The sequence below is a fragment of the Trichosurus vulpecula genome, chromosome 9, assembly GCF_011100635.1.
Source record: "Trichosurus vulpecula isolate mTriVul1 chromosome 9, mTriVul1.pri, whole genome shotgun sequence".
Classification (NCBI taxonomy): domain Eukaryota; kingdom Metazoa; phylum Chordata; class Mammalia; order Diprotodontia; family Phalangeridae; genus Trichosurus; species Trichosurus vulpecula.
The window spans coordinates 128,434,800-128,460,205 of NC_050581.1; the positions used below are offsets into that span (position 1 = coordinate 128,434,800).

At 39.1% G+C, this 25,406-nt stretch overlaps 1 protein-coding gene across 1 annotated transcript in view; it reads right to left on the bottom strand.

The window, feature by feature from the left end:
• Nucleotides 1-25,406, bottom strand: part of TNS3 (tensin 3) — a 424,477-nt gene that overhangs the window by 314,633 nt on the left and 84,438 nt on the right. The window contains exon 2 of the mRNA XM_036738320.1: nt 13,314-13,425. The gene's annotated coding sequence lies outside the window, so the exon portion shown is untranslated. The remainder of the gene's footprint in view (nt 1-13,313; nt 13,426-25,406) is intronic.

Consider the following 25,406-nt stretch of genomic DNA (forward strand, 5'->3'; position numbering starts at 1 on the left):
TGGGGTCACAAAAAGTCAAACAGGACTGAAATGACTGAACAACAACCACAACAATTCTGTGTATATTTTGCATGTAACTAGTTATTGACAGATCAGCTCTCCCGTTAGAATGTGAGCTCTTTAAAGAGCTCTTTAAAGAGCCCTTTAAAGGGCAGTGGCTATCTTTGCCGTTCCTTTATCACCAAGACCGAGCAGAGTGTATATAGTAAGTCCTTAATAAATGCTTGTTGGCTGATTGACTAAATATCTCCAAGTGGAAATGACTTGTCAGGAAGGTTGTAAAGAGTGCAGGCTGGGCTAGATAGACTCTCAAATTCTTTCCCCATTCAGATTCTCTGATCTGGTTTGGAATTCTTCCATCTGAGCCATGTCAACAGGAATGCAGCACCCAGTAAAAGTAACATTTGTCAAACAAGAGAACAAACTATCATGCTGCAATAATCCATGAGACTTGCCACCTTCAGTAGACTGGCATAGACAGTGCCACTGTAGGATTGAGCAAGACACTGACAAACCCAAAATAAAATAGCTTGATGGGTTAGGAAAAATCTCTCACTTGCCATCAACTTTTTACCTGCTGAAGCATAAAGTAATATAAAATTTTATATTACTTAAAATTATGCTGGGCAATCATCGAAACAAAAAAAAAAGTATATTGTAATGAATACAGAGACTGCCTAGAAGCCAGGATGACCTCAGTTCAAGTTCCAACTATGACACATACTGCCATGTCACCCTGGGTAAGGCACTTATCCCCTCAATGTCTTAGGCAACTCTCTGAGACTCTAAACTGAAGGGATGATGTCAATCAACATTGGCAAAGAGATTTTCTCACCTGGGAATTTCCTAAACCAATGAAATCACCGGTCTAGGCTCTATCCCTATCCTAATCATAAAAATGAAGGGATTCTTTCCCATGCTTCTTTGTTTCAATAAAGCCATATTATTCCAGAGATGATGAGGGGAAAAAGAAAAGAACCTATATGTTCTAAAATGGGAAATTGCAGGGATGCCCATCAATCGGGGAACGGCAGAACAAGTTATGGTATATCATTGTGATTTAATATTACTGTGCTATAAGAAAAGATGAGCTCAAACACCTTAGAAAAACAGGGAAAGACTTTCATGAAATAATGAAGAGGGAAATGAGCAGAACAAGAGGACATGGTATATAGGAACAGTAACAAACATTGTTTTAAGAACAACTTTGAGTAAATAAGTCATTTTGACTATTATGAATACCCAAATTAACCAAAGGACATATGAAAAAAGATGCTGTCTGCATGCAGAGAAAGAACCAATAAACAAATGTATGTGTAGGATAGTTTTACATATATACCTACTTCTGTCTAATGATGGCCTGGGGGTGGGGTGGGGGGGAGAAGGGAAAAAAATGAATAAAAAAGAACTTTACCTGATAACTTTATTATATATTTAAAAGAAATAGCAAGTTGTACATAATAGATATGTGGTTGCACATGCAATCATCTTTTTTTATTATACTATGCTATGGAAATGTTTGTTTTATTCCATACATTAAAAATAAAGTAAATTAAAACAAACAAAAAAATAAAGCCACATTATCAGATGTCTTTCATTAGACTTTATTTAGCTTATATGCCTTTATGGGAAAAAAAAAAGCTGATAAAGATTAGGTTATAAACTTGAGAATGTCATGTTTCTGCCCCCTGTCCCCCTAGACTAGAAAGACCCTTCCCTCTACGGCCTCAAAGTTCTCTACACTGGGACTTCAGGGGCAAAGCAGCTCGCAGAAACCGTCTTCATTCTTTTGAGGAAATATGAAAGCTCGATAAGGCTAGAGTCTCTCTATTTCTTCCATTTGACCCATTCTGTCTGTCTTAATTGGCTTAAAGTGATTCCTCTAGCATCTTTTAATGATTAGTTCTGCCCTTAGAGCTGAAATTGACTTCTTGACTTATGGCCCTGGCCTGCCAGATGGCAGTCCTCTCTGGACACCGGGCAGCCTCTAGTACCACACGCTACAGGCCTCCTCTTCCTCTGCTTTAAGTCGCCTTCATTGATAACACTTCAGAATGAAAGAGGAAGAAGTCTGAAACGGGCAAGAAGTGGGAGACGGAGAAATGATATAATGAAAGCTTAGGCTTTGACTTTATATAGAAAGAAGGATTTGAATACTCATGTACAAAGAAAATGCATTTCAGAGACAAACATTTCCAGGTTACAGACAGTAGATGATTCTGACAGAATCTGAACCTGAATTTTATTTTTATTCTAGTTAGATACATTTAAATAAAACCTTTTAATTAAATTTTAAGTTTCAGCTTTGAATTTCAAGAGATTTCAGAATAAACTCAAGTTGCATATTCATCCACTGCCCCAGAAACCTATAACTAGCCAGGGCAGACTGTGTGGTAGCAGACAGTTTAATTTCATCTCTGACCCCAGAGCTGAGGCCTGCTACCCTATAGGACCATTCTTACAAGTCTGTGTCTATGATTCTCAACTCCTTACCTCCTTCAACACGCATATACAATCAGTTGCTAAATCTTATTCCACATCTCTAGCATTTTATCCCTTGATCTTAGGTCAAGTTCTCATGATCTCACGCTTAGATCATTCCAACAGCCACCTAAGTGGCCTCCATACCTCAAGTCTGTCCCCATGCCAGTTCATCTTGCCAAAGTTATTTCTCATAAACACAAATCTGACCATGTCCATCCCCTACTCAACAGATTTCAGTGGCTCCAACATCCTGAGATAAAATTAAAATGTTTCTCTTTAGCTTTTAAAGCTTTTTGAGACCTTGTCCAAACCAATCTTTCCAGCCCCATTGTACATTACCTCCCCTCCCAACACTCCATGATACAGCCTCACTGGCCTTCTCTTTATTCCTCGCACACAACACTCCATGTCCTCCTGTCTCTGTGTTTTTGCACTGGCCATCCTCCATGATGCAAACAGACTCCCCTCCTCACACCCTCCTTATGGAATCCCATTCTTCCTCAAAGACACAGCTCAAGCACCACTTTCCTTCATGAAGCCATTCCTAATCCCTCAACTGCGAAAGCATCTCAAAACACTGAACATTTAATTATTTTGAATTCATTTCCTATTTGTTCTACATATAGTAACATTGGTACTTGTCGCCTCCATTAGAAGGTAAGATCCTTGTGAGCAGGAATTGCATTGTTCTTTGTGTTTGTGGCTCTAGTTCCAAGCAGAGTACCTGGTGCATAGCAGGCATTTGATAACTGTTGATGATTGATTAATATTTGTTGTCAACTGAGTTTGCCAGTTACTACCTGTATGACCTTGAGTAAGTCACTTGACTTATACGAGCTCAAATTACTCCTCTATAAAAGAGTGATAAAAATACCATTTCTACTACCCACCCTTATACACTCATTGTGTATTTCAAATGAGATCATATGCATTAAAAATACTTCATGAACCATAAAAGACTCTACAAGACTATACATTATGATTGTAATGAGTCAGCATGGTATCAGGAGAAAGAACATAGGTTGTTGTAGTCAAAAGATTTGGGTTCAAGTCTCAGCCCTATCTCTTCCTTAACTATGCCACCTTGTGCATGTTACCTCAGTTGTATGTACCAGGGAAGATAATAATACTTGCCTCTGAGAGTTGTTGGGGAGAAAAAGTGGTAAAATATAGAAAGAATCAGAACATCCAGGTTCAAACCCTGACTCTGTTTCCTGATATCCTACTGTGACCAAAGCAAAGTTATTTAGTCTTTCCATAATCTTGTTAACAAATCGAAATAAAAACATAATTTAATCCCTACCCAGGAAATCAATCCCTCCCCAAACCCCAAGAATCCTCTGCTCCTGCCAGGATGATCTACTTTAGCACCTCTCTATGTTTTCCCAACCTAAATAGGAAAACAATGAAACCTATGGCTTCAAAAGGAACTCCATTTTACCCATATTTTAACAGTAACTTATATGCAGATGAAAGGCACCAAGGGTGGATAGAAGATCAGCCTTGGAATCAAGAAGACCCAGGTTTAAGACACCAGCTTTGGACACCAGCTATGTGATGGTAAACAAGTGGCTTAATCTTTCAATATCCTCAGGCAACCCTCAAAGACAGGGGTTCTTAACGTGAGGTCCAGGACTTTTTTTTCCCCTTAAGATTTTGTTAACTGTATTCTATATAATGGATTTCCTTTATAATCCTTTATATCTTATTTTATGCATTTAAAAACATGATTCTAAGAAGGGGTCCATTGACTTCACTAGACTGCCACAGGAGTCCAGGACACAAAAAAGGATAGAAAACTCAGAGTTCTCTAAGGCTTTGAATTAGGAATAAGTTGTAATTGTCGGTCTATAACCACAGAGGGAATTTGAACAGTGGGAATTCACTTCACAAATGAAACCACAAATCTTGGCCAAAGTATATGCAGAAATATTAAAGTCAGTTCCAAAGATTTTGGAAAAAAAATACAGAATATGCCCATCACCGAAATTATTAGGATCCTACACATCCACACCCACCCACCCACATTCCACCCTGACCCCCCTACACACACACACACACACACACACACACACACACACACACACACACACACCCCTACCCACAGAAGTTAATACCTTTAAACATTTTGTGTAAATGACCACCCTAGGTCAATGCTTCTTCCTTTGAACTCACTTTCCCTTTCTCTTATTTGGCATTTATCATGTACTGTCAGCTCCATTCTCAAGTGCACGTCTTTTTCAGCCCTACCTAAATTTACAAAACCTTAAAGACAGGGAAGGAGTCATTTTTTTTTATATTCCAAAGGGAATACCTAGCACCATTCTTGCACATAGCAGGCTCAATTAATCTCAATTAATTAAAATTGCAAAGTATTCTCAGGACTTGCTTTTTAAATAAGCAATTGGGAAAATAGTGAGAAGTATGACTCCATGGAAAAACAGCTGGAGGCTGCATGCAGCACCCTGGATGCAGTGGTTCCAGAGAACCACCCAGGCCAGGCTCATCTTCTAACAAGTATACAGGCAATAGCTGAATTCACAGTTGACCCTGGCTGACTTTCAACACTGCAAAATCTAATCATCTTCAAACTCACTAGTTCTTTGTTCCTAAGAAGAGCAAAAGCAATTCCATCTCACTGGAAAATAGGAAAACGGCTCCAAACAAAGTGCTCTTTCACTGACATTTCCTTTTGAAATCTAGTACAGTGCCTTTTAGGTGAAACAATTTTTCAGATAATGAAGTTAACAAGAACTTAGCTATGTGCAACAGTCCTCCCAACACAGAATTTCAGGTCTCTTTGATGTGGTTCATTTAAGATGGACCAATCCTAATTAACTTGTATAATAGCGCCAACGTTAAAAACAGCTCCCTTGAAACTGAGTTGTCTCCCTTCAACAGTCTGTACTGATTTCAGACCACTTGGAAGTTTTATTTGGGCAAGGTTTCACATGTGTTAATTTAAAGGTTGAACAGAGAGTGTGAAATTTCAATTCACCTGGTACAGGAAATTCTGAACCTGAGAGAGAGAGAGAGAGAGAGAGAGAGAGAGAGAGAGAGAGAGAGAGAGTGTGTGTGTGTGTGTGTGTGTGTGTGTGTGTGTGTGTGTGTGTGTAATACGTGTTTATAAATAATGTGTTTAATATGGTATTTATAAAAATGTGTTTATAAATAGATATTTATATATGTAGCATTAGAATGTATATCTGGTTATAAGTTTTACATACCTTCATTTTTTCTATAATTTATTTATTTGCTTATTAATTCATTTACATTTTTTAAAATGTGTTTGTTTTGAGACTAGTTCTCCTTATCTCACCCAGGTTCCAAGTACAATCACTGGCCATCTCCCACTATTGATAAGCATGGAAGTTCTAACCTGATGTTTCCAACCTGGCACATTTGCCCCTCTCTTGGGGGATGGAGGATGGAAGAATCACAACAATGAATTCCCAAATTCAAGCAATCCCCCAGTCTCAGCCTCCCAGTAGCAGGGATTACAGAAGTACAGCCCCATGCCCAGCTAGGCATTCTGGGAACAGAGCATGGCCCATGGATTACCATTGTGGCAATATAACATTGTTTTCCTCTGCCCATTCATTTGACGGGTATCTTATGTGCAAAGCAAAGATAAGCAAACTGAGCTATGGGGCAGCAGTGGCAGAAGGAATATTGTAGGTGAAGATGAAAAACTGGAGAGAAATAATTTACCAGACCACTGACAGGCAGAAAAGAGAGGTCATTAACTTTGCCGCTGGCAGCCACCTCTCAATGGAAAATCCCAACTCCTGCTTATTCAGGAAGTTACAATCTAGTGATAAAGCTCCTTGTACACTAGCCCAAAGACTAGCCTTTCTTAGTTAAACAAGCAGAATGACCAAGCAAGTGATTTCATCAAACTTTCAGGGACGTTTACTAGCCTACGTCTCCAGCCTTATTTCACAATCTTACTCCGTGTTCCAGCCAAAAAGAACTATTCAAGTTCCCTCAAATGTGACCTTCACTTTAACTGTTCCATGCCTTTGCTCATACTTGTTCCTATGCCTGGAAGGCCCTTCCCCCTGCCATCTCAACTGGCTGACTTGCTAACCATTCTTCAAACTCAAGGTCAATGACAAGGCCTCCATAAACTATCCTTTGATCTCCCCAACCAAAAGGAATCTCTCCCTACTATGAATTCACATTTTACCTTGTTTGGAACCTCATTTATACGCTTGTAGTCGTGTTTTTTAATAGGGATTTGTGTACATGCCGTACCTACCCCATCAGAATAACAACTCTGTGAAGTCCCCCCACCCCAACTCCTTTGTGGAGGTGGAAGGGTGAGGAACACTGCATAAAATAGAAGACTTTTTCCACGTGCTGATCAATTTTGCTGATTTTTCCCCTCTACTTTTTTGTTTTTATTTCCAAAATGTATTGTGATTTAAGATGACTCTGAGCAGGGAGGTGAGATTCAAGGGTAACTCTAGGTGAGGTTTAAAAAATGTCAATAAAAATCCATTGTAAAAAGTATGACAAGCTCCTTCTGGACATGGACCACATTTTTCATTTATCTTTTTATTTCACCCAGTATTAAGGGCAGTAAAGTCAATTAATACATGGTTGATGAATGAATGGGATTAAACAACTGTTCCTGAAGTGGAGAAAACTGTTCTGAGATATACAAATACCACTGGAGAAAGCAATGTGTCAATATATCTTCATGTGAGTAGATGAGTCTCCAATAATAATGTTTAAGGCACTCAAAACAATTAGAAGAATACAAGTGTACAAAAGAAAAAGGGACTGTCCCTGATGATGGCTCTGCCTCACAGCAAATTAAAAAACCTGTCTGCAGCTTACAACACCCAAGAATAAGTCTTTTTTTTTTTTTAAAGAATGACCACATGATATATGGTCAGATAGGCAGAATGAATATCCTGCCAACATGGATCATTTCCCATTCTTTCATTTCTCTTCCAATGGAAAAAGAAATCATTCTTGCTTTCCAGATAAGATCATATAAACTGCAAAGCAGCTAAAATATGCGAAGGGCCATTAGAATTTTACATGATGAGAATCTCTAAGGTCACTGACTCCTTTTGTTATATGAAGAAATACCACTTTTTACACCCCTTTCAACCCACCCTAAAAGCTGCTTAACCTAGATGTGGAAAACTTCAATGAACTTTCTGAAATGGCAGCCAAGAGACACTCAGTTTCTTCATCATAAAATAAGGGAGTCATATTGGATCCCAAGGTCCCTTTCTGGTTCTAACACTGGACAATCCTGTGACATAGCATAACAGTTTAGGGATAAAAACTTTCCTTTGGCTGAGAAACTGTCTCAAAGTTATTGGACAAGTGCTGAGAGATAATTAACCTTCCCAAAGAAGAAAAGGCAAGATTCTCTCCTTTTAAAGGCTACCCAATGAATAGTTTAAACTCTGTGAAACTTTTCCAAAGTTGCTAGGAAGTTTACTGGCCAATAACATTATTATTGATAACAATAGCGAACATTTATGTAGTGCCTATTATATGCCAGGCCATGTGCTAAGCTCTTTACAAATACTGTATCTCATTTGATCTTTACAGAAATCCTGGGAGGTGTGTGCCATTATCATCTCTATTTTTACAGATGAGGAAATTGAGGCTAACAAAGATGGAGTGACTTGCCCAAGGTTAGCTAGCAAGTATCTCTTACCTCCTGACTTCAGGCCCAGCGCTCTATCCACCGTGCCACCTACTGCATCTGCTCCTTTTACTTCTGACAATCATTTGGTTTTAGTTCGGAGGTTGTCTTTCAAAAAATGCTTGGGATGGTTATTAAATAATAGAATCATAATTATAGAGCTGAAAGGGACCTTAGAAGTTATTGAATCTAACTCCTTTATTTATAAATAAGGAAACTAAGCCTAGATAAATCAAATGATTTTGAATTCATATCTTCCTGACTCTAAGCCCTTCACATAAGCCACAAAACTAAGCTGCTACTCATTAGGAGTATAGCTTCTAAAAAGGAGTAGGGAGTGGGGGAGAGAGAGAGGGATGGGCAGAGGCAGGGTCCCAGTTCATATCATACAGGGAAACCAGAAAATTTCTTTTCAAGAGAGAAAATTAACACTAAACTTATAGAAAAATATACAAGAAATAACACTTAACAAAAAGGGAATCAAAGGTAAATTGAAGAGGGAATTTCATGTGAGGCTGCTAAGCTTCTCATTTTGTTCAAAGACAAAATATTCCAAAACTTCCCGATGCCAAGGTGAGGAAATCCAAGAACCCATCTGGCAACTCTTCTACCACTTAGTAGACTGACTTCTGGAACCCACAAAAGCTGAAAAATTCTTCATTATTCAGCCAATCTAGTGATAATCCTCTCCAAATTTAACTAAGCTAGTCCTAGGACACCCCTGGGCTTGTATTTGAAAACTTTCCCTAGCTTGGCAGGACTCTGCAGTCCCCCCAAAAAAACCCTGAATCTGCTGAAATAATGTATGATTCATTTTAACAGCAACAAGCCCATTACATTTTCTTCTTCAGTCACCTTAATTTGATTATCCACTTTGTAAATTAGCAGTGTACTACATTATTAAAATTATTTGACTAGGCATTACATATCTTTAAATTTTGATTTTAATTTATCGAAGACATTGGCAAGGTAAGTCTGTGGCTGGTCAGCATATAATATAACAATAATAATAATGATAGAGCCACCAATGCTGATATGCAATGAGTATGAGATTAGAACTCATTAGATGGGTGCTACTCATTACCACTATCTAAAAATTCATGACAATTACAACTATCAGACCCAAATAGTCAAAACAGTGAGATGACACAGTACAGCCTCATTTTGATATATTGCCTAAGGATGATAGATTGGGATGAAAAAATAGAGTGCCATTTCCTATAGGAAGAGTTTTCTGATCCCCCTGATTGTTGCATTCAAATAACACCTATATTTACAGGCTTACATGTTGCAGCCCCTCAGTAGAATATAAGATCCCTGAGGGCAGGTACCATTTTAATTTTTGTCTTTAGATCCCCAACACATAAGTGTTTTGTATTCAGTAGGCCATTAATGATGCTTAACAACAGCCAGGGGTCCTTCCCTGTTACAGTAACCTTGTCTGTGCTACTTCAGTGTAGAAAGGGGTGCGGTGACCCCTTCTGGCCACTGGAGGTCGAGCTGCAAATAATCAGCTATTTCCCATAAATGAAAGAAGTCATTCTCTGCTGCTTATTACTTACCTACTAGCCTTAATCACTAAACGAGCTTTGCTTCAAACCAGACCTGTTAAAGCCCTTTGCTTAAAAAGGCCAAGGTCTCCCACTGCATCCAGGGACATCTCCAGTCATCCTGATCTGTATCTTACGACTGGACCCAGAGAGAGAGAGGCTGGTGATGCTGCACAGCCCTGCCTCACTTAAATCCAATTCACTTGCATGTCATGCCATCACCTCCCTGATGTCATGGTCCTCTTCAAGAAGAAAGGACAAACAACATTTCCCATAACACCGAATGTATTTTTAATTCAAGTTGGATGTGTGTGTGTGTGTCTGTGCATGTGTATCTCTGACTATGACTCTGACTAGCCATTCTCATCATTTTAAAGCTAAATCCTCCCCTCAAAAAACCCATCTATGGAAAGGCTTACAGTTGTTCCTTCAAGTTTTTCTGAAGGAAAATCACTATCCAGTAATATCCAGTCCCTACAATCCAGGACAAATATAGGAGAGAAATTAGAAGGCTCATCTCTTTGCTCATCCTGACACTCAAAATAGAATACTTCACAAATGGGAATGGAATAAACACTTTCTTTGATAATAATGTCACATAATTAATTATAGGTACAAACTAATCAGAGGCTCACAATCATGGAAAATTTTTCAGTCAGTCATTCAGTCAACAAGAATTTAGTTAACAAGCAATTATTAAGCTTCAGATGATAGTCAATCCTGTCAGGGAGAAGTCAACCCTCGTTTCTAACTAAATCTTATTGTTCCAAGGCTCTTCCCTGAAGCCCCACCACTTTGCATAATGGGATGTAGTATTCTTTGCTGTAGGTGTAAAGTAATGAGTACCCTGTCACTGGAATTGTTCCAAAATAAGTTAGATGTGCCTAAACTAAGGCCACCATAGCAAGGATTTGTGTATTGGGTGTAAAACTCAAACAGATGACCTCCAAGTTTCCTCCTAAGCTAAGCATTTCTGTTTAGCTTTAGGAAAGGCCTTTGGAATCAAAAAAAATTCATTACTTCCTTAAAAAAGCGCATTTGAGGGAAGTCTAGATCAACCCCAAAGGTAACACTAACGAGGTTCATCATAGAGTAGAAAAAAGAGTATTCAGCAAGAAACAAGACAAGGAACCTGGTAATTCAATACAATAGCTATTAAGAACCTACTAAAGGTACAGCACCCTTAATGATATTGGTGGCTACCAAGGTGGTCCACACAGTCCCTGCCTACAGTGAGCCTGGAATCTGTCTTGATTTGAGAAGCAATCATGTATTCATTAAACTGTTTTAAGTACTGTAACTCACCCAAAGGCAATAATAATCATTCATATACAAGCATAATACATTTTATATGAACCCCACTCCTTTGTGCCTTTCTCTGCAGAGCTGGAGAACTATGGGTATAGAACACTACATACTGTTCAACCCATCTGATGTGTTGACTGGTCCTGTGGAATGACTTTCTTTTTTATTATAAGGGATGCCTCTCTGAGCAGGGGAAGGGCATATTTAGGAATCTAGGTTATAGAAAAACAAGAGAGATCAATAAAAATCAAGTGAAATGCATTTTTTAACCAAAGAATCTTTGAAAATTAACCACTGCTTATATGTAGAACCTATATTGGATTACATGCCATCTTCGGTGGAGAGGAGAGAGAGGGGGAGAAAATTTGGAACTCAAAAATTTGTGGAACTGAATGTTGTAAACTAAAAATGAATAAATTTAAAAGGAAAAAAAATTAGCCATTCCTTTGGGATCATACGTGACATTCCGTCCCCTCCCCCACAAACTTACCTAAGTTCCTGTAAAGCCAAACATCCTTCCCTGTCAGAGTCCAAGAGATAACAGAATAATTCCCTGTCTCTCTCACACACACACACACACACACACACACACACACACACACACACACACACACACAAATGCTGTATATGTCCAAATACCAGCCTGTGCATATAACATTCTGTTTTTCACCTAACAGGAATGTCAAGTTATAGGCAACTTAGCAGAGAGAGAGTCATAGGAATCAGGGAGACCTGGTTTCGAGACCTTCCTGCGGCACCTACAGGCTTGTATCTTTTTGTGGATTGTGGTGATCTGTGTCTTTCTACTTTATGAGCTGTTTGAGTGCAAACATAAGATCACATCTGAACTTTAGTCTCTCCAAGTGACACAGAGCGTATGTATGTCTCCCTGGCCTGGTCTGCGCTACAAGACACTGCTCAAAGAATCAGGGCATGTTAAAGGAAAGACTGTGAGACGCCCATAGTACTAGCCTCACCCTACCTCCAAGATGCCTTGGATTCATTTTTTATGCACTCTGGATCCACTTTGATATGCGCACATTGCTTTCTCACCTCACCCCCCGCCCCACCACCACCACCAACAGAATGTGATCACTTATGACAGTCACTACCTCACTAAGTCTTTGTAGCCTTATAGTGCCTGGCACATGAGACATATCATAAACGCCTCCCAATCAACTGATCTGACTATGCCTTCCTGATTCCAACACAGATCCTATGGAATTTTAGGATTCCCAGCCACTTTACTTACAATTTCAATCTAAATTCTTTAAACAGGTTATGACGAGCAGAGGAAAACATTTTTCAAAGGAACAGTCCTCTTTACCCTCCTTCTATAGGGATTCAGGACAAACAGTGCTGGTTCTATAGTCAGAAGGTCTGGGTTTGAGTCCTTCAGTCCTGGCCCTGACATACAGTAGCTGAGTAACCACAGCAATCCATACAACTTTTTTGGACCTCAGTTTCCTGATCAGTAGAATTGGGAAAATAATGCTTGTCCCTATCCAACTCTCCAAGAACATATCAATATAACCTAATACTACTAATCTAACATCCTATCTATGCTCAGGACCCTCTCCAACCATATTTCCAAATGTTTGAAATGAAAACAATTAATATATTTATTAATTATCTTCTGTTCAACCAACACAAATAAATAAGTGTTTACTTGGTTAAAAGTAGCAAGGGCTAACTTGATTCTAATAGTGGCTATTAATCACTGTGATTCAAAATTTCTCAAATCCCTATGAATTTCACAACAGATATGGTACATACAAGCATGTCAAAGCCGGTCAAAAGTTTCATATGATAACACTTGTAAACAAGTCATAAAGTATAACTTGAACAAATTCATGTCTGTTCAGCTAACATGAATTTAGAGCTCATCTCTCCCTCATTTAGTGCAGGGGTTCTTAACCTGGGTCCATGAACTTGTTTTTAAAAATATTTAAGTAACCATATTTCAACATACTTGGTTTCATTTATAATCTTAGGTTTTTTATGCAATTAAAAGCAATATTCTGAGAAGGGGTCCTTAGGTTTTATCAGACTGGCAAAGGGATCTATGACATAAAACAGGTTAAGAAGCCCCAGGCTAGAGGTGTTATCACCTCTAACTTTCTGATCATCTCATATAGCATATATTAATGCAAATCTTGGTGCCTACTTCAAAATAAGCATTAGATTACCCACATGGCAACCCTGTTGACAATAAAGGGGAATTCCAGGACTGTACATTTTTGGAAATTCCCCCCAACAGCTTTGTAGCTAGCCAGACAACGGCCAGGACACACGCTCACCTCGGCACGAAACACCCTGGCTGTCAATAACTTGTTTGCAGACACTGCAGACTTTGGCCTTCTTAAAGGATTTATTCTTAAAAGTATGGGCACCTGAAGTAGATTCTTCTGGCTGGGGGAAAAAAAAGAGAGAGAAGATATTAGCTTTCTTTTGTCATGTTCTCGATTTTTATCTACAGAAGACAGGACAAGTTGCAGTCTTTAAATGTCCTAAACATGAATGATAACACACAGAAGAAAAATAAGGCATAGCCAAACCGAACATATGTCAGCAAGGCCTAGAATACCCATAGGCACATGTCAAGTACCTTAGATTTTAAGTTTCGGATTTAACATTTAAATTTGCACATGTGTTTAACTGGATTTGCACACTCTACAGCCCCAGGAGCATTTGATCACTGTGGAATAATAATAATGAAGAATTCCCCTGCATATTTCAGGCTAGACTAGTAGTCAACTCTGATAGCCACATTTTAAAATAGACTCCATGGTGCTTTTCCAAGGTCGACTTCTTTTTCTAATCTTTTTAGTTAGGATATATATGGTGAACATCATTACTTTGCTGGACAAGAAGCATTTGACCCCTCTTTTTTGGGTGTTCAAAATAGCATCTCTCTTTGCACTTTTATATACAATTTTTTTCTGTTCAATGCTGTAGGTGGAAACACTCATTTTATTTGGTATTTATTAAATTCAGAATAACAACAACAACATTGGCTTGCATTACACACACACACACACACACACACACACACACACTCAAGACACACACACATATATTTACACAGCCCCCTCTCTACACAAGGAAGGTTTTATAGAAATCTTACCGATAAGCAAATAAAAAATTGTCCTCCTTGCACCATGGCCACTAGATAAAGCATTGACTGAAAACTTGTCTCCCCTCTACCATGCTTAGGCAGTCATCCAGACGACAACCATCAATTCAATGAAAGCTGCTAAAACAGTCTTTGTATATGGTATGTGTAGATCTACAGCCTCATACAAATACAAATATATCCAGTCTAAAGTAATAAAATGTACAAGTTAACAAGACCTTAAACTACTTTCCATCACTTAGTGGATTTATGGGCTAGTTAAACAGGCTGGTTAGACTGAACATGGTGCCAACAAGAGCACAGTAAAAGACCCAGACCCTAGATCCACCAAACAGATTTTCATAGAAAAATGTTCCTGTGACCCCAGGCTGCATACATAAAACCTGTAAGCTGTCTTCAAATATATCCTAATGGGAAGTGACCAATTGCCATCACTTCGAGGAGGGGAATAACAGTTAAGAGCCTGAGTCTCTATCAGTGGATTCATAAAGAAAGGCTGTCCAATGTTGCAGACACTCAGTAAATGCTCAGGATTTCCAAAAGTCATAAAATGGGAGGGAGACCCTTCATTTGCCCCTGACGGGGCTCCAGATTATCTTCTATCTCTCCTGAAAAAAAATTCTTAGGGATTTCCATCTCTATTCCCTGTACACACATTCTCACCATGTATTCCATTCATTCTCAATCCTTTACAATCAGGCTTCCTACCCGGATCTATAGCTACTAAATCGATAAACTTTTTCTCAGGCCTCACCTACTTCATCTCTGTGCCGCTTCTCGAAATTGGTGACCATTCCCCTGTGCTCCTAGATGTTTTCCTCCTTCAGTCGTCAGGACATTGCTATCCCCTGATTCTCCTCCTACCGATCTGCCTGCTCCTACTCACTTTCCTACCATCATCATCATCATCATCGTCACCACCACCATCATCATCATCACCACCACCACCATCATCATCATCACTGGCATTTATACAGTGCTTTAAAGTGCACAGAACATGATGTAAATGCAGCATCTTAACATAAGCCTCTTCCACCAGCCCCATGACAAAAGTGACATCTTTTATAGATGAGAAAATTAAGGCTCAGATAGGTTTTTCTAGGGTCACAAAGTAAGTCTCTGGGAAGCACAGTTTAAATTCAGTCTTCTTTACTCCCAGTCTATTAGCTTATTCACAGAGCGATGCTTAGTCATCATCCCTTACCACCCCCAAAATAAAGATGTAACATGAGGACTCCTCCTGGTACTTTTCTTTCTATATACAGATCTCAAAAGCTCCCATGGGTTCAACTATTATCTCTAGGCAAATGGCTCTCGAATCTGTATCTTACTATCTCACCAGATCTCCAGTTATCTATCATAAACTACCTGCTGTATCTCTCCTCCTAGATGTACCCTGGGCACCTCAATATGTCCAAAACAGAATTCTTTATTATCTCTCCTAAACCCACCCATCCTGCAAGTCTCTCAGTTTCATAACATAACAGTCATTCTGGACTCTCCCTCTCCCTCTACAGGGAATGATCCAGTTTGACTAGAGAAGAGAATGCATTTGAGGGAATAAGATGAGATAAGGATGGAAACCAGATTCAATCCAATGGGGGGAAAAGTCTGTTAACAATAAAGTCCAATCAGTTGCCAAATATTATCAATTCTACCTCCCTAACATAACTCACTCATAGCCACAGGTTGACATGATGATCAAATTAGATATTCGTAAAGTGCATAGCACAGACCCTGGCGTATAGTAGGCACTTAATAAATGCTTGTTTCTTTCCTTTACCATAGTTTTTTTTTTTTAACCAGGCCTACAACTATTAATTTTATTCATGCATGCATTCACTCATTTTAACACCTGTCACCTGACAGCCTCCTCACTAGACTCCCTGTCTCTGGCCTCTACACTCTCCAATCTATCCTCTACATAGAGGCCAAAATAATCTTCTTAAGGCACAGAACTGACCAAGTTACTGCCCCCAAAGACATCCAGTGGTTTCCCAATGCCAAAAAGAAAAAATACAAATTCCTCAAAATCTTCTACCATCTGACTCCTGACTTCCTTTTTAAGCCTTATTTCATATTACTAGAAATCGCAAACTTGAATTCTACATACCCCATAAACTAAGACTGTTAGCTATTTTCCTGATACTCTATCTCCAGCCTCCAGCCTAGAATTCACTACCCCTTCAATTTTATCTCTCAGAACCCCCACCTTCCTTCAAAGCTCGATTCAGTCACCACAACGGGAAGCCCCCTCTGATCTTGCTAGCTGTCAGCATTCACACCCTCATCTCTCCATAGACAAGATTACTATACACATGGCACCCCACCCTCCAGGGAGAACGGAAGTTCTTTGAGGGCAGGAGCCTATTCTGTTGCCATTGTGTCCCTAGAACCTGTGTTTTATACAAAATATGAACTTAATAAAAGTTTAATTGAGTTGCTGAATTAAGAAATAAATCACTTATTGTGAACCAAATCTATCTACTGTTTACTTGTGCCTTGTGGTTAAACAATACCAGGAAAATATCTAACTTGCCCTGCAGAAGGGATGAAAATGATAAAATTGTTGAAAATGGAAATTCAGAAATACACTTCAATATATCAAGGGGACAAAATGCATGAGCACTTTGGCAGAAATCACACTTGAAATGAACCCAGTGGTCTATTTTTAAGGGGTTATTATGAGCCCTAGATCAAGGCAAGATGTAATTCGGCCAAGAAGCCCACAGGAACCGCTATCCTCCCCAAGCTAAAGCAGAGACAATGCTGAGCTCCTATTACCCTGAAAATATTTTCACCATGCAAACACATATCCCCTGAGTTTCAGCACCTAGGTTACACAAATGCACCAGTAAAACTATAAATAAAATAAAAGCTTTTATTAAAGGAACTCGGAAAATGTGGGTCTATTAATGAAAATATTAAAATGGCCCCAAACTTCCATCCTAACCATTTTTTCTGACAATATGCCGCAACAAACAGCCCTAGTCCGATTAGTCTCCTCCCTCCCAACGAACTCACAGAGAAATTTTCACACCTACCTTCTAATCCGCCTATCGAAATCCTATTCATCCTTCATGGTCAAACTCACACCCTACTCCAGTCTCCCATTACTGGTCTCCTTCTCGTGAACCCCTAAAGCACTCCTTCATTGTCTATACCACTCATTTGCTACCTGGTTATAAACCAAACAGACTCTTACTGTTCCCCTAGTACCTAGCCCAAAGGATTATTCTGAGGAACAAATGACGTAATGGATGTCAAATATTCTGTTAACCTTATGGCGTAGTGGACAGAGAGCTGGTCTTGGAGGCCAGAGGTCATGAGTCAAGTCTCATGTCAGACATATCCAAGCTACAGAACCACTCAATGCCCCCAAGGGAATTCTAAGGCTCTAAATTCCGGAGTATTTGCTGATCTGCATGGGTAGAGAAAGCTTCTTCACTGGCAGTTCTCTACACTAATGGAATCTTAAGTCCAGTCCAAAATAAAATAAAAAAATAAAAAAAAAAAACAAACAGTAACAACAATAAAAATCCCTACATAAATGTCAACAACTGCTATTCAAATAATTATTTATTCTAGTCCTGAGAATAACTTGCTAGGCAACTAGGTATCCCAGTACATCAACTGCTGGACCTGGAGTCTCAGTCCAAATGCAGTCTCAGACATTTACTAGCTCTGTGACCCTGGGCAAGACATTTTACTTGTTTGCCTCAGTTTCCTCAACTGTAAAATGAAAATAATAATAGAACCTGCCTCCCAGGGTTGAAGTAGGGATCAAATTAGATATCTGTAGAGTGCACAGCACAGTGCCTGGCATATAGTAGGCTCTTAATAAATGCTCGTTTCTTTCCTTTCCTATAGTTTGCTTCCTGGGCCACAGCTACCTATTAATTTTATACATACATACATTCAGTCATTCATCCAACGTTTTGTACATGCTTACTATGCATTGAGAACTTTACTAGACCCTGGTAGAAGGCCCAGTTTTGAAGCTAACACTGTTTCCATGATGAGAACTCTGAGGAATCCATTTGAAATAGTTTATTAACATCTGCTCAGATTTCATCTACACATAACATCTCTATTATGAAAGGAGAAGGAGGCAGGATCAGGCGCCTTTTGTTTTCACCTGGTACAACTCCTTCATTTCTCCAGAAGAGGTGGGGCCAATATGCACACAAGAAGGAGGTGATAGTAATACTGAAGCATTTAGAGGGCTCAGTTCAGGAATCTAAATTGCATTTAATTGTTAGGAGCAAAAGTTGGAAGAGTGGAGTGCAGAGCTGCTGGTTACAGAAGGATTGCCTGAGGGATACCCAGTAATTAGTGCTGGTCCTGATTGCCCACATTGTGAGATCTCTTTTTCAGAGAGAAAAATCTCTCATAAAGAAGACTCTGAAATGCTCAGTGTGTACCCTAAAGAGCATATCATCTACCCTGCAGAAATACACAGACACCTCTCTTCTGGAACTCAATTCATTCAGGCTCACAACATCATCACCACCACCAGTAAGACACCAGGCTATGCAATTCTTTCAAATGCTTCAGGTACATCATTTTGTTTCAGTCCAAAAAAAAACCATCCATTAATAACCAGATCAGATTAAAAATGCTAGGTTTTCCTTTTTCAAAATTCCTAAGGCTGGTATTTAATGATTTCCATTCTCACTTACAACTTCTCATTTTTAAAAAATAGTGGCATTCAGTTTCCTCCCTTGAGATTCTGAAGTCCTTAAATCCATTTGTTCTGACCAAGCCTCAGATTCCCCTGCTGTAGGAAACTCCCAGTCAGAAAGCCCCCTCAACCAACGCATATCTACAATTGTCTTGTAACACTATCTTGGAGAATTGGAGCACTGAGATCTTAAGTCAGTTGGTCACCAACCATTTATTAAGCCCCTGCTATGTGCCAGGCATGGGCGCACAAAGACCTGAACACGACCGAAACGAATGAACAAGAACAAATGTGCCAGGCACTGTGCAAAGCTGGGGAGAAACAAAGAAAGGTAAAAATCTTAGCCATTAAATAAGTATGCCCCAAATATAGTGCCTAATAATTCTAGTAATTCATATTATTTCTTAAGGCTGCGGAAAAACATACAGATACATTCATTCACCAGTTAGCTCTTTCAGGTTTCCATCACAGATTTCTCATTTGTCATCTACAGGAAAGTAATTTTAAGAGTCGATTTCAGATATTAGAAAGAGGAAATTAAAAAGACTTCATTAAGAACTCTCTCAGATCACAATGAACAGGCATGATTCCAGAAAAGCAATAATGAAGCACGCTACCAATCTCCAAACAGAGAGAATGAGAACTAAACATGCAGAAACTCATTTTTTGGACTTGGACAAAGTAGAGATTGTTTTGCTTGACTATGTATATATGTTATCAGGGCTTTATTTTTCTTTTCATTTCCTACCCCCCTTTGGGTAGAAGGTGGGAGAGAGAGAAAATAAATGCTTGTTAGTTGGTAAAATAAAAGTTAATTTTAAAAGGAGGCAGTTAGAGAAGAAACAGGATTGAGTTGACTGGTCCAGATGTGGCCATAATGAGATCCCCCTTCCCTTCTCACAGCCTCACGGAATTCCCCATAAGCACAATTAACAATTAAACTTAATAAGACTCCCACCACAAAGCCAGCACAACTGGATTGTCTCCATTTGCCTTCGGTCCAGTTTGTTAATGCACCAGAATGCCCACTCCCCCAAATTGTGGGTCTCCCTTTCCTCCCTTGCTTGCCCTTCCATGCCAAACTCACCCAGTGGTGCAGCGGCTGCTGTGGCTGCTGCTGCTGCTGCTTCCTGGGATTCTGCCTGAGCATTCTTCTGCTCTCCACAGTTAAAGTAAACAGCTTCATAGCCCCTGTCCCTGGGACTGCTTTGCTTTTAAAGATGGCTTGTTTTTAAAAGCGAGAGACCCAAGCCAGCAGCTTCTTAAGCTGCTGCTCTTTCAAAGACAGCTGACACACAGTGGGGCAGCCCCAGCAGTGGCTGCCCCTCAGGTGGGAGAGGCAAAAGACCTTTGATAATTATGGCTCCAAAAGCACAGGCGCCCTTTCAAGATTTTTTTTTATGGGCAAAGGAAATGCCCTACTTTGACCCCTTCATATAGGAAGCCCCAAAGAAAAGTTCAATTAAGTGATGACTGAAAGGGCTCTTTATGGTGAAATGGGGCCCCCAGTTGCAGACCCATTACTGAGCCAACATACATATATATCCATTTCTCCAGGAGCTCGTCAAAATCAGTCAAATGGATGCAATAAAATCCAGGCAAAGCAACAATATCACTGAATGTCACTGTTCCATCTGATACAAATTACCCTGATTTCTTTCCCCAGTACATGAACAGCCCTGAAGAAGGGCCAGGGGCTTCTTTGGGCCACCTAACTGCAGGATGCCACAGTAACAGCATATGTGAAATAAAAAATGCCTTCAAGCAGGGAAGGGGGGAAGGGAAGGTAAATTTTCCATCTGACTGAAATTACCAATTGGGTTGGCACACGAGGCTGTATTACTAGGATTTCAATCCACTTCAGGAATGCTGACCACAGGGAAATCAATTTTTTTTTTAAAAAATCAGAACACTGTGGTTTCTTCAGGTTTCAGTTATCAAAAAAAAAAAAACAACGCTATTTAATTTTGTCCAGCAAACACTGCCCAAGTAATGGGTCATTATCGAGTAGTAATCTAAACAGCCTACATACCTGCCATTTGATAACGGTGTTTTGGAAAGCACTAAGAAGATTATTCAGGAATGCTTATTCATATTTTTCTTCCTTCGCTAACTCAAACAAGCAAATCAGACATATTTTGAAATCATAGCACAAAAAGGTGATTATTTTCAACAGAGAGCAATGTTACATAGATGCCAGGGAAAGTGTCCCAAACAAGGCAGGTAATTAATGGTCCCCCTGTATTCTGAGCTGGTCAGACCACATCGGAGTATCGTGTTCGGTTCTGGGCACCGCATTTGCGGAGGGACACTGACAAACTGGAGCACATCCAGGACTGCGACCAGGCTGGGGAAACACAGAATGGTCTAGAAGGTCTATAAATTGTTACCCTGGCATTCTCTTTGCTCAATGCATAGATTTGTCCATTTTGACTTTGAACCATGCCCCAGCTCCAATGAACTGAGTCACTGCGATTTAGAATGCCTTCTTATGGAGGAAAAGGGGTTGGGTAGGAGGCAAGAGCCAAGAAATGTTAAGTGTAATGTAGCTTAGGTTAAAAATGTGACATTATTTTGAAGCTTTCATAATCAACCCTAAATTAGTAGTCCTGTGAACCCGAAACCTCCCTTAGAACATCTGCATATCTCTCTAATCTCTATTCTCATGCCAAAGTTCATTGAAATAAGTTTGAAAAAACATTTGGGAAAAAATAGGTGCCATTTTGTTTTAAGATGGCAAACAGCCAGACATAGAATTTAAGGTGGATTTTAACAACATTTACACAAACTGTATGTAATAGGGAATTGGGGGGAAGAGGGGGTTGACAATGCTCTTTTTCTGTTCTTTTTTCATATATGCAAATGTTCTTATTTGTAGATGTTTTATCAAGTTCAAAATAATAAAAATCAAAATTTTAAATTAATAGCCTTTACTAAGGTATTAAATTTGGTCAAAATCAATTAAGTCTAAGTTATCATGGAACAAACCATACAAGCAACTGCAATCTCACTGAAGAAAGATGGGAGAGGAAGTAGAGAATAATGATGTCACTCCATACTGTATGTAACCTATCCAGCAAAGAATAGAAATATTCTACAGAGAAATAAAAGATGTAGCTATTTCACATGAAACTTCATGCAACGGTCAGATCTTCAGTCAATAGCCACGAGATGGAGCAAGAAGTTCCAAAATGACAGTCTGTCTGTGAGGCCCAGCTCTGCTCTTTGTCCCAGCTTTGAGACCTTGTGAAAATCACTGAGTATCTCTGAAGTTGCCCACACTGGCGAAATGCAGAAAATAATCATCTGCCACACTTACCTGTAAGGATCAAGTGAAATAATATACAAGAAACAAATTGAGGCATCATTACCATCACCCTCCCAGTCTATAAACCTTTCTGAAAAGTCAACGAATATCCAGGGAGTAAACTAATTCATTTACAGATTCTGGCTCTCTATTCTTGGATTCTTGGATTGACTCTATTGGATTCAGTTTGGGGAGCCCAGGGATCTTACTGTGTTACCTATGGTCAGTAAAGTCTATTGATTAGGGTGAAGAGAGTTCTGTGAAGTCTTTAAGCCAACTAGACAGATCCTTTATCAAATAAGGAGAGTTGTATTAGTTTTCTCAGATTGCTTCCAGCTCTGCAAGCCAACGCACCCATGATTTTGGAAAATTCTATTAGTATAGTGAGCAGGATAAACTCAGTCAAGGCAAGGGGAGGTATTTCCTCCAGATCACTATCTAAATTGTTTGGATTAATTTAAATAAACAATGATGAATTCAATTAAATACCCATTATTTTAGTTAATTTGTTTTGACTGTTTACTACACACACTCAGAACATTGTGTCTTGGAATGCTATGAACAGGAGACCATAACACACAGCCAAAGAAATATTATTTTCTTGTTAAAACTCTTGGAAATATTTTTCATATTCAGATATCTATTAAGCATCTATTCTATGCAAGGAATTATGCTAAATGGTGCAGAATACAAAGATTAATCCCCTCAAAGAGCTTACAAGTATAGAATAATGATGTCACTCCTTACTGTGAAGTAGAAGAGGAATATAATAAGAAGTATCTTGAAGAGGAACATTCAACTGAACTTGGAGTCAGGATATAGATAGACCTAAGATTAGAATTCTGTCCTTCACATTCACTAAATATGCAGTAGTTCAGGGGCAGGTAAGTGTACAGTGGATAGAATGCCGGGTCTGGAGTCAGGACCACTCATCTTCCCGATTTCAAATCTGATCTCAGATACTTACTGGCTGTGTGACCCTGGCAAGCCACTTAACCCTGTTTGCCTCAGTTTCCTCATCTGTAAAAAATGAGCTAGAGAAGGAAATGGCAAACCCCTCCAGTATCTTTGCCAGGAAAACCCCAAAATGGAGTCACAAAGAGGTGAACATGATTGAAACGACTGAACAAAAATGACTATGGACAAGTCACTTAACCTTTCAGTCTGTTTCCTCATCAGAAAAAAAATAACTATAAGGGTTATTTCCCAGGGTTGTTTTGATCAAATAACAGCTCATGCAAAGTTTCCCATCCTCAAGGCACATCTCAATTATTATTATTAAAAATATAAGTCCAAAGGGACTTATGAAAACTTTAAGGAGCAATGATGATTGGGGAAATCTTCACGAAGGATGTGGCGTGTACAATAGATCTGGAAAGATGGGAAAGATTCTGTCACATGAAAAGAGTCGGCATATAAGAACTTATCCTATGACTTCACCTGTCTAGTGCTTTCACATCTATTTAAATCACATGGCCTACAAGAAAAGTTCCAGTTTCATATTAAAGAAATCCAAATCCTAGTGAAGAGAGTGATGCTGATTGTGCTTCAAGAATGGCTCAAGCAATCTAATTTAGACTGCAACATTTCAGTGTTGTAGTTTTGTTCTATGAATAGTTTCCATGTGATATAGTGAACTTCAACAAACTATTTCAAAGTACTCTCCACAGAGTAATTGAATTCTCAGGCATTTTCTAGAGTTCAAAGCATTACAGAACCAGAGGACTGTTTGCAAGAGATAGAAAGGAAAGGAAAAAGGCAAAGATAAATGGATATTTTTAGGAATGAAGAACAGTAGTGTACTCTAGTGTTCATTCTTGGGACCAGTTCCATTTTGTGTAACTTTCCATAAATGATTTAAAATTCAAATGCATAGCAAGGTCTCTGAATTCACTCATGAAACCAAGATCTTCTAAGTAGTGAAATATCAACCTTACAAAGACAAACTAAAATACAGAATAGCATCAGATAAGCTTCAATATGGAGAAATACTAGGAAAAGATAATCTAAACTATACTTATACTATTAAGAGGGCTGAGCAAAAAGTAACAGCCTAGGAAATGACTCTCTAAGTCATTATAGAATGTACCTAAATGAATCAAATGCTACATTGCTATAGCTAAAAAGGTCAGGAAAATGCCTTGTTTCATTTGTTAAACTAATTTATAGTTGAAGATGATCTTGGGCCTTCCAGACCATAAGTACTATCTACAATTTTAATCTCCAATATTTCAAAGGAATATAAAGACCTAATCAACATAATTTTCCTTTTCACCCTAATCTAGTCCCGCCATATTTTCCTTCTAAAATAAGGAAAATTGTATTAGTATTCTACATTCCTTCAAATCACCACCACCAGAATGGGCAACACGTATAGTCATTATCAATATATTTAGGCTACCTGTCTTGTCTTTAATTCACTTTGTAGATATGTGAATGGTGTCCAAGGGGACGCTGTCCATAAAGAAGGATAAAGGAAGTAGTAGATACGGTAGAAAGAACACTGGACTTGAACTCTGCCACTTACTAGGTAGGCAACTAGGTGGTACAGTGGATAGAGTGCCAGGCCTAGAGTCAGGAAGACCTAAGTCCAAAACCAGCTCAGATACTTGTTAGTTATGTGACCCTAGACAAGTCACCTAACTCTGTTTGCCTCAATTTCCTCATCTATAAAATGAGCTGGAGAAGGAAATGGAAAAGCTCTCCAGTATCTTTGCCAAGAAAACCCCCAAAATAGGTCACAAAAAAGTCAGACATAACTGAAAACAACTCAAAAACAACAAAACTTTCAGGAGGCAGGAGGGGAGAGATGGGGAGAAAATTTGGAACTCAAACTCTTATGGAAGTGAATGTTGAAAACTACAAATAGATAAATAAATTTAATAATTTATTTTTTAAAAACACAACACAACTTACTAAGTTTGCGACATTGGGCAAATCAACAGACAGGCTTCTAGCTATCTGTTCAAAACATTACATACATAGTTACCACAGAAAGAAGCATCACAAATCAGCAGACAGGCTTCTAACTATCTATCCAAAACATTATATACAGAGTTACCAGAGAGAGAAGCATCAACATCTGGGTTTTTCAAAGCCGGGGGGAGCTCCATAACAGCTACCCAGAGTCTCCACAACAACACTCTTCCAATGAGCAAGCCCCAAACAAAATGCTAAGTGCTAACCTCGAGTACATATACATTTCTTCAGGGTCAGAGCACTTCACACCTCTCAAGGGCTTCACACCTCTGGAAGTAACCCTCTCG